The sequence below is a fragment of the Empidonax traillii genome, unplaced genomic scaffold, assembly GCF_003031625.1.
Source record: "Empidonax traillii isolate 1590-97213 ecotype Southwest subspecies unplaced genomic scaffold, ASM303162v1 scaffold41:size1892772, whole genome shotgun sequence".
In the NCBI taxonomy this organism is placed as follows: Eukaryota; Metazoa; Chordata; class Aves; order Passeriformes; family Tyrannidae; genus Empidonax; species Empidonax traillii.
This window is the reverse complement of record NW_020955234.1, coordinates 1,850,244-1,859,660: the sequence shown is the minus strand read 5'-3', so window position 1 is coordinate 1,859,660 and position 9,417 is coordinate 1,850,244.

The following is a 9,417-nucleotide window of genomic DNA, read 5'->3' as shown; positions in this document are numbered from 1 at the left end:
GTTGACCAAATGCTAGAGAGGTCTTCTTACTGTGGCTGGAAGCAGAAGCTGTTATTCCTATTTGCGGGTTTCTTTCTGCCATCAAAGTCACCCCTTGGCACAGCTGTACCTCTGCTCTCAGCAAAAGCAGGTATTTCCCAGTCTGTGAGCAGCAAGATACCTGCTGGGTGTGCTAAAGCCTGTTATTTCAGCCTGGAGTAGAAATACCTTCTTGTTTTGAAAACCTCACTGCTGCAATGTAACAAGTCATGAGTAAAGGCTAAAAATATCTTGTTCTGGGCATTTTAACTTGATTTGCTTCCTGGAGTTAGATAAATGGCTGCAGACACACAGCAGTGTGCTCAGGGAGCCGCAGGGAGCGGAGTCTGATCTATTGCAAAGACTCAAGGTTATATTTTGACCTGAAACAGGAAAGTGATCTCACTTGTGTAGCGATGAATGCTCCTCATTTGCTGAGACAGCTTCTACCACAGCCAAAGGAAAAAAACCCCTAATTCAAATGGGTGGAGAAAATTCCAGAGAGCCTGTGGAGAGGCCATGAGCACCTTGACTTCCAGAGCTGTTACGATGGCTGGCTGTGCCTAAGGAGGGCACAGCACCTGTGTAGACTGTGGAAACAGAGTTTGAATATACCTGCCCCAAAGTCAGCAAGAGGGGTGAAGGAGAGATCCTCTCCTCTGCTTTGGCACTGTTTATTCAGAACAGAACGCTTCAAGGTTATCCTACTCCGTCATCAGCCTTTTGGGAAAACAACGGCTAAATGCTGCCTTTGAGGAATCAGTGCCTGGCTTATCTCATCTCGGCGCCTCTTAGTACAGCCTCTTCTGCCAGGCGTGTGGCTCTGTTTGCTGGAACAAGGAGTCACCCAGCGCACGGCTCAGTGGCCACAGGTCCTGTCTGAGCCTGCATGAACATTCCTGGTGTCGGAACAAAAGCGACAGAGGTTGGAAAGCAAGAGCCCTCGGTGGATGGTGTAGGGTGTATATCATCGTGATTTCATCCTAGACCACTGACTTCCCTGACTTGGAGAAAGGCAGAAGTCCCAGGTTAGTACAGCCGGAGAGGTGGAGCAGCAGAGAGCAGTCAGGTGGGTGATGCCCCAGCAGGAGCTTTTCCTGCAACTTCAGGATTACTGGGAGGACAAAACTATGAGAATCAAACTGATCTCTCATGCACACAACATGCAGGTTCCTGACGCCAGTCTGGGTTCACTAAATGCCAGACCGTAGGCAATAGGTGAATCCCAGAGACACTTCAGCTGGACATGGGACTTTCTGTGGACTCAGCTTTGCCCTGTTTGTATTTTTGTCTTGTGCATCCCACTGCAGCTGCTGCCTGATAGAGATGGCATTTGGATTCAGTGACTAGAGCACAAATGGAAATCAGGAAAACTGGTTTCTGTTCCCATCTCTGCTACTGATTTGCTGCATATCCACAAGTAGTTAATTAAGTCTCATCTTTCCTCACTTTAGAACTGTGATAATTACATTTATCTCTCTTTGTGAATAGCAAGGACTTGGAGACATTTGAATGAAAGCCCTCAAAGAGCCAAGTGTTGTTATAGTTAGTTATAATAATCTTGGCCCTCCCTGATTTTAAGAAAGTTCTCCTGTTCCAGTGACTCTCCTTCACAGACAAAGCAGAAAAAACAGGAGTATAATTACAGAGTGAGTGACTCCATATTCTGCTGTGGTCTCCTTGTGTTTGTTTGGCTGAACCCAGCTCACCTCCAGCCTACTCGTTACTTTGCAGAGGTCCTAAGGGAGCTGTTAATATTGCAATGATATGACCATCGCTGCAAAGCAACTAGGATTTTTGTCACGCTGTGCTGGTGATTAAAAAGCACCATCATAGCTTTTAACTTCTGAAATAACAGTGCAAAGTACTAAGCTACAGGGATTCTGGCATTGCATAAGTGACCTTCTTCAGAACAAGGGAAAAAATAAGATCCTACTCTTCAAAGGTGTTTAGCATCTCGGTTTTTCTTCAGGTGCCTAAATTTCAAATGAAACTGCAAGCTCTACAAAGCAAATAGTTCAAGTATTGCTGATGTTTACAGCAATGAGCCACTCCAAGTTTCGTGAGAGACTTCATGTATAGGGCCAGTGGGGAAATCCTACCCCTTATGCTCTGTATGAGCTTGTTTTCCAGACTTGCAAGGTCCAGGCTTAATTTACTACCTAAAAATACTCCTGAGGGCTTACAAAGTCTGAGGTAGAACTCACTCTTTTTGCTGCTATTAGATAGTAAAATGAGAGCAATCTATAACTTTTATATCAAGAGCAATACTTAATACATTAAACAATGCTGGAGAACAATCCTGAGCCCTGGCAGCAAATCTATACTGTTTAATTCCTTAGAAAAATGCCTGGTTTGACCCAGTCCAACTGGCAGCATCCCAGACGGAGCCTGAATCACTCCAGGAGTTAATCTACAGCACAGACTTTTCTTGCTGTTTACATGTGCTGTTTGCTCCATGCTGGAAGCTCAGGAGGTTTATGGTATGGACAAAAACCTATAGGATGAGTCCCACAAACCTCAAAAGCTCTGTCTTGCTTTCAGACATAAATAAAGAGGTACAAAGCAGAAAGGGTTAATTGTACAAGTCAGATGTGCTGCTCCAGAACTTAAAAGCTCCAAAAGAAGAGGGAAGTGTCTGCATTTGCAAATGTGTGTGAGTCTGTGTGGGTGTGAGTGTAAACATGCACATTCAGGGGGGAACATCTTTCAAGAAAATCACAGAATATCCACCACCTTTTTTACAACGAAAAGAGATGCCGAGATCTTTGACTTAATTGTTCCCAGTGAATCATTCTTGCAGTTAAAAGCTACACCAGCATTACCAGAAAAACTTTCAGTTCAGTTAATGTAAACAAATTTAAAGAAAACAAACAAACAGACAAGAAAATGTGAAGATAAAAGGCTTGAGATAATAAGATTAAAGATGTTAATTGGAGACTGAGGCTTCTACAGACTTTGACATTGGTAGCTTAGTTCCTACAAAATACTCCAGCTCTGCTGGTCCCCCTCACTGTGAGCCTGTCGCCCAGCAATCCTCTTGCCTCAACCCACCTCACTGTGAGGGCTTTGACTCAGCAAAGCACAGAAGCACATGTTTAGGTGACAGGCTTAGAGTTTTATGTTTGTGTGGGTATTTAACTGCTTCGGGTCTGGGTTTAAATTACAGGCAAGTATCTGCATAAGTGCTTTGAACTTGAACAATGATCCCCAAACCATGTATGCCCCCCTCTTCAGCCTACTACTCTCTAACTTTCTTTATTTCTTCCCACCCCTGCTTCAAATCAAGACCTCAGTGTCCTGCATGTGCACATCACACTTGCTCCTCATGTGTAGCCCATTAAAGTCCTGATTTTAAAGTCCTGAAATAATAAACTTGCCAAAAAAAAAAAAAAAAAAAGATGGATAGTCTGAAGAATAGGTGGGAAAAATCAGGGCAGAAGTTTTATTATGTATTTGTTTTACTTTGCACCCTAGATTTACAGCTGATGAACTCATGGGGAGTCATCTATTGTCCTTACTCTTGCTGAGTGAATAGTTTTACTTGAAAAAGGAACCGATGAATTAAAGCATTCAACCCTAATTATCCTGCAGTTTTAAGTGTTGTTAGAAAATGCCTATCAGCTTTAAGCCTCTTTTTTTTTTTTTCCAGGAAATCACTGGGCGAGTGTGTCTACAAGAAAAGCACGCTTATGGGATAGGCAATGACCACATCAGGAGTTTGGTAGGCATGTCAGTATGATTCTTCTCATTACAAACAATCATGTTTACATGTAAGTGTATTGCTGCACTACTGCTGTTGCAATACTGCATCTGCAAGAGATGGTGTCAGCCAGAATAACAAGCCAAGAAACACACAAAGCCTTTCCAATTAAGTTTTTTTTCCTAACAAGTTTCAATTCAGGTCCACTCCAAATGTTGAAAAAGATTAAAGATTCCCCCAAAAGGGTTTGCACCTTCTGATAGGACCAAAACAGACTGGAGGGGGTGGAGGGGGGGGGGGGGGGAAGGAAAAGCTTGTGCAAGAATAGAGATGGGCTAATGCGTTGCAACAAAAACATTTCAGCCTGAGAAGCTGCTACTGCGGTCGTGGGCTGCCAGCAGGGCACCGTGCCAAAACACTCCTGAAACGCGACTGAGGTTGCAGGGGAGCAATGAGAAAACGTCTCAGATGCCAGTGCAAACCTCTGCTACCCCAGCACAGAATACAGAGAAAATGGGAATGCAAACAGAAGTCTTGTGTGGTGAGCTGGGGGAGCAGCCCTGGCTCCCTGACACACACGTCACCTGACCAAGTGCGAGACAGAAGGCGACACAAGTGCGCTCGCTCTCCGGCTTATAAATAGCGACAAACTCTGTCTGGAGCTCCTCTGAAACTGTTGCTCCAAAAATGAAAATCTGGCCTGCTTATGTAAAGGCTTCTGCTGTGTCAGACCAACTCTGCCTCAGATGAAGCCGGACGTGACCGTGCCTCTGGCTGGAATGCCAGGGGTTTGATTACTGCCTCTGCCGCCGACATCCCCACCGACCTCACACCAGTCATGACGTCAGTTGGTGAAATCTGCTTCAAGTGTGTAAAATTAAGCCGAGTACGTGCTGCCCCCCCCACCCTTCTCCTGCCTGTGTTGGTGTTACACCTCCCTGGGCAGAGCTGCTCTCTTACATGGTGTGTATGTACAGTGCTAAGCACAGAGGGAGAGCGACAGGCTGTAATAAAATCCCCACTGGCGAATACTAATCTGTTGGGTCTTTTTCCCTCGTTTGGTTTCATGTTTTTCCCTTGCAGGTTTTCCACGCTGCCTCAGCCTTGGAGACCTCTTCTGTAACTGGTGCCCACACCAGCCAGCAGTGATGCTACGTCTGCAGGGGAGCCTTCCAAGGCAGAGCTTTTCTGGCATGTTTTCTGCTTGCCATCTGTTTAAAGGGAAACGTCCCCAGGGCAGGAGCCTTCTGTGTCGCGGGTTATATTCTGTTGGTACCTATCAGATAATAAAGCTGTTTTTAATTAAGACAGGTTGAGCAGGGACTGCTGCTTTATATACACCGTGGGCACTGTGCCCAGGTGAGTGGGAGGTGAGACTGGCAGTCTGGAGACCTACTGAGTATCTCAGGGGTCAAACACAGGATTTATCCACCCAACACCGGATATTTACACTTTGACAGGCAGTTCTGTGCTCCTTTAAAACCCAACAGATAGAAATAGATAATTGCAGACCACAGTTCATTTCATCCTAAATTCCTTTATACAAAGAATCTCCAGTATCAAGTTGATGTTGCTGAAGCTGGACAGCTGAAGGTGTTGAGGTGAGTCTGACTCCAACTTACTCGACTCCACAGAGTTGCCCTTGTTGATACACTGATGGTGATAATATATTTCAATTGGGTGGCCTGTGAGTGAAAAATAGCACCTGTCTTATTTTTGTTTAGCGTTATATTCAACTACAGTACTGGCTTTCCCAACATATAAACAAAAACCCATGTTCTTGCTAGCATAATTTCTACTGATTCCCAGAACCATGTAAACACAGGCATTTTTATGCTAGGAAAATAAGTACCTATGCTATGCAAAGACTTTAATATTTGAACGTCATAAAATTGTCATTAATTTTTTTTCCCCAAGTAAAGCTCTTCCAGAAAAAAACCCAAAACATTTCTAAAGGAGATGTACTCTGGGCAAAGAGGATCAGAAACATATCCCTGTCAGAACACATGGAAGAAATCAGCACCAATATCTCACTGCCACTTTTGTGCTGTAAAAGTCTGCCTGGTTAGGAAGTGGATTTACACATAGAAAAGCTCCCCAGTTATTCTCTGGCACCAATCAATGTCACAGAGCTGCTCTGATGGAATAAAAGCTTCATACAGCACCACTGTTATTGCATATTGATTCAGAGTGTCCGCAGGGTCTGTCCATTTAACTAGTGTACTACTTTCAAAATGGGTTTTGGTGTGTCCCATTGTGCTGCTTTTCTGCTTTTGGAAAGACAGAATGGATTGTCTGAATTGTTTTGCATAAGGATGCTGAAACCACAGCAGTTCCTGATACAGGTGGCAGGAAACACGGGCACCTCAGGCCTAGCCATCCTAGCAGGACAGTAACTTGCTATACAGGTCACAGGCTCTGGAAAAATATGGCAACCTTGGCTTTGAAGGACAAATGGAAAGGTCAATTCTTCTGCTAATGGTTTGATCATTAAATGCCCTTGCCCTCCAGCTCCACTTGTTTAAAAGGCACAGTGCTTCTTTAGGGATAGGAGTGGCTGGTGACCTCGATATTTAACTAATAATTAAATGTGATCATTGCAATGCAAGGCAAAACCATCACTTTTTGACACAGATGATTTTATGAAGAGGGTTGTGCAGGGACATTCGGAACATTCAGGTTGCCCTTGGAAAGCCCTCTGTCACCCCAGGAGTTGCCCACCAGAGCTTAAACAGCAGGAGGAAGACACAGAGAAAAGATGGGGAGATTAGGAAAAGGGAGTGATGTGGGGAAGTTGGAAGGAGCTGGAAGAGACTTGGAGGAGGAAACAGCCAGAAAATATGCTTTATTTATTCAGTGGACAAACAAGGCAGCTCCTCCGTCATTAACAATTAATCACCCTGGGCACTCTGGCCCCAGATTGACAAAGGGTTTAGGTGTGGTGACAGAAACTCCTACATCTCCCATCCCTGTGCCTGGATCCAGCAGGGAAATATCCAAACCCCAGCTACACCTCCAATATGAGGTACCACAATTGCTGAGTAATTACAATTAACACCTAAAATGCTCAATAAGAAGAACTAAGAAAATGCATCTCCTCCACTGAGCCTCCTCAAGGTGGATTTTGAATCCCATGGGTATGTGGGAACAAAAGAGGATTGTTCCTTTCTTTAGTTCTCACATTGTCATGCCAAGATTTAGTGCATCAACCATGAGAACTGTGACATTCACCAAAGGCAAAACAGACATGGAAATGCCACCTTCAGTCCAACAGAGAACAAACCAGCACCTCCTGTCAAAGCACCCACACTGGCTGGAGGGAAGGAAAGATTTCTTGGCTTGTCTTGACATCAGACAACTGGGCATCCGGCGAGGAATGTTTGATTCATGACACAGGAGAGACAGAGGAGCAAGACCACCTAAAGACCACCTAGCACAGTAAAAAGACTTTTCTCCTGGTAAGGTGTGAAGAAGGAGGATCTTCATCTTCTCCTTCACCATCATCTGTGTATGTTCTCCAAATAACTGCTTTGGAACAGCCTGTACAGCCACGCTAGTCCAAGAAACATATTGGTAATTAGTGAAAAGGCTTGGTATTAAGAGAAGAATATTACTGAAGCACCTGGGGATGAAAAACATTCAGTAGCCAACCAGTGTACTACAAGTTAATGGGTGAGGGCCTTCTCCTCCAGATAAGCCATCCTTTGAAGAGTAACCAGACACACAGGGATCCCATCACTGCAGTGCCCCCTGAAGTGTCATTCACAGCATGTGGAGGGAGGAAAAAATTCAGTTTAGCAAACTTACTTTCACTTGCAAACTCCCATTGATTTTGCTGCTTCCTATAATATAAGTAAAGTAGGACAATCTCCCAAACTTTGTCTATCTTTCATAAGCAAATCCCTTTATGATAAACACTCCAAGACATTTGATTGGTGCATGGCCACATCGTGCCATGAAACTATACACTCATCCATCAGCTGTCTTCTAGTCTTCAGAGGGCAAGATGCTCTCTTTTGACTCATTAGAAGCACTCCTGAAATAGCAGGGGTGTTCTGTAGAACACTTAGTTTTTGGCCAGCAGATCTGTGTCATCCGTGGCCTACCTTTATTATGTAGGTTAAAGTTGAGAAAACCAACCTCTTATCAGCAGGTTTAAATTTACCATCAAGGAAGCTGAACAAATCCCCAGAGGATTTTCAGAATTCACAAATCTGGAAAGCTGGAAAACCACTACTTTGGATTTTAACATCAAAATTCCCATTTAACCTCCCTCTCTCTGGGTAACAAGATGTGACAGGACTGTGACCCAAGGGGCCATGGCTGCAGGCATGAAGAAATCTTCTCGCTCAAGTTGCTCATTAAATGAATAACATGAATCTCACTTTGTCGTGAGCCTCTCAGGGCTCAAACAATTTGCAGCTGCAGAGTTGGAAGTCCAATTTTGTGTCTTCCCTTGGGAAACATTTTTCCATAAGTGGTTACCGAATCAACGTTGTGAACATCTTTGCTGTGCCACCCTTTACCCACTTTCAGAACTCTGTTACAGAAAAAAAATGTTCAAAGTCAAAGATCTACAATATTAAAGTGTTGACTGCTTGCATAGTTCCATAGGGTAAGATAACCCCAAATTTTTATGCCAAGTCAAACACGCCTGTGCGTGCGCGCAACAATGTGTTCTTTGTGCCTCCAATGTCTCACAGCGACCACAGGTGACAGAAAAGCTCAAAAATTCTCAAGTACCCCAAAATTTTGGGAAAACAGACAACAAAGCTGAGGAGTCAGACTGTACCAGCACCCTTGGTGAGAGAAAGGCCACAGTGGTACTCCACGATTGTACCATCAAGGGCCAACAGCAGACAAACCCAGACTATCATACTAGACACAAAACTGGAGGAAACCAGGCTTTGCTGGCTCTACAGCCTGTGGCATGATTTGGTGCTCTCCCTGGAGTGTCACTGTGCTTTCATTGCACTTGGGATCTGGCTGTCCTGATTAGGTGAGGACAGGTTTGTTCTCCTCTGCTCCCTTACCTCTGCCTGCAATCCAGGCTCAGGAGACTCTTGCCCTGCTTTGCCACTGACCTGCTAAGCCACTTTCCCTCTCAGCACCTCTGTTTCCTCATCTTTGAGATGAGGATTACGACCTCTGTGAGACACTTTGATGTCCACAGACGAAGTGTGCTGTGGCACATATGCACATTCTCTCTATTTTGAATACTGGTAATACATTGTTGTGGGGCTTTTCTACTATTTATTCACCTTTATTAATGAAAATGGAAATCAATGAGCCACCCTGAAAAACAAAAATAATATTTAAAAAAAAGAAGAAAAAAGAAAAGAAAAGAAAAGAAAACAGTTTGGATCAGCTTTCTCTTTTGAAGATAATTATGGGGGAGAAAGCAATTTTGAAACAAAAGTGGCAAAGTGCAATGCTTAGAAACTGTAGAGCGGGATGTATTTGTCCACCCCACAGTTTGCTGTTGCAATATTCCTCTACTCTTCCATTTTCTAAGTCATGTACAAAACATGCTGCCTAAATAAATTATTTAGCTCTGAACTGCTGCAATGCACAGCAGGATGCCTGTACGAGCAAAGCGCTGCTCTTACGAAATGTTGACCTCATAGGATCCAGGCAGGATGAGGAGTTCAGACTGCAACAAGTCCTGGCTGGGAATACGGGGCCTGAAACCCGTG